This window comes from Miscanthus floridulus, chromosome 2 (assembly GCF_019320115.1).
Source record: "Miscanthus floridulus cultivar M001 chromosome 2, ASM1932011v1, whole genome shotgun sequence".
Taxonomy (NCBI): domain Eukaryota; kingdom Viridiplantae; phylum Streptophyta; class Magnoliopsida; order Poales; family Poaceae; genus Miscanthus; species Miscanthus floridulus.
In genome coordinates, this window is record NC_089581.1 from 37,589,546 (window position 1) to 37,590,947 (window position 1,402).

The 1,402-nt window shown below is 40.5% G+C and overlaps 1 non-coding gene across 1 annotated transcript; it reads right to left on the reverse strand.

Annotated features, from left to right (window-relative positions):
- Positions 1–706: 706 nt before the first annotated feature.
- On the reverse strand, positions 707–815 carry LOC136540970 (small nucleolar RNA R71). The gene has a single exon (XR_010780087.1). It is a non-coding gene; the product is annotated as a small nucleolar RNA R71 (small nucleolar RNA).
- Between the last annotated feature and the right edge of the window lie 587 nt (positions 816–1,402).

The following is a 1,402-nucleotide window of genomic DNA, read 5'->3' on the forward strand; positions in this document are numbered from 1 at the left end:
ATAGGGTGACTACTTAAAACAAGTGTCATGTTAATAAATATCAACAAGCATTTTTGGCGCCGTTGCCGAGGAAGGTAGCTAGGCAAAGAAAATATTGATTAACCTATACTTATTGATGTGATCGAGACAACTATTAACATCTGCTCAAACAGTCTTACCCTTGTTCTGTCTATTTTTGTATTTTATGCAGGGCAATGTATGATTGGTTTTGACCTTCCAACAAATTACGTTGAAGATCTAGAAGCATTAATCAGGAGAACTAGAGATAAACTCTAGACAGTCTCAGCTTTAGAATCAGAAGACAACCAGATAAGGCGCAGCTTAACTCTAGATTTTGAAGCCATGGCTAACAAAACCCTCCGTAAGTTCTCTGCTCCAACTATGGCCAACATCCATACTGGACCGGCGGTCAATGTCGGAGACAATAGTTTTGAACTCAAGCCAGCTCTCATCAATATGGTGCAAGCCAACCAGTTTTGTGGAAAGACACATGAAGATATGAGTGTTTATCTCCAACACTTCGTGGAGATCTACAGCACTTTCACCATCAAAAGAGTTACCAGAGACGCCATACTACTCCATCTCTTCCCATTCTCACTTTTGGGGAAAGCGAAGCAATGGTTCTATGCCAACAAAGATAGAAACACTACATAGGATAACTGCTCCACTGCCTTCCTAGCGAAGTTCTTTCCTATAGGTAAGACCAATGCTCTATGTGGGAGAATTTCAAGTTTTTAGTAGCAACACAATGAATCTGTTCCTGACGTATGGGAACGCTTTCAAGATTACATATCAGAATGTCCTCATCATGGAATGGAGAAGTGGCTACTCATGTAGACATTCTACCATAGGTTGACTAATAGTACCTGTGAGAACATGGATGCTGCTACTGGAGGTGCTTTCATGTCACTCATAGTCCCAGGTGCAACAGCTCTCATAGAGAAGATGGCCTCCAACCAAGGTTAGAATAAAGAACATCTTTAGACCCACAAGAGAGGTGGAGGTATGCATCAACTTAAGGAGGTAGACATGTTGTTTGCTAAGATGGACCTGCTGATGAAGAAGCTCGAAGATCGAGCTAATGAAAAGCAAGAAGTCATGCACATTCATGATTCTCGCATGACGTGTGAAGAGTGTGGAAACACTAGGCATTCAGGGAACAATTGTCCTAAAACCATGAGGATGTGAACTTTGTCAACAACAACTACTATCGTCCTCAGCAGAATCAAGGATAGAATCAGCAACAGAGGCCAAACTACCAAGGTAATAATAATTTCAATAATCAATCACCCTTGAGAGAGTTAATTTCTGGCCAAGCTAAAATAATGGAGGGCTTATACAGGAAACTAGCTCCCAATGATAAAATTTTAGAAAATATAAATAATAGAATGGATAGCTTCTC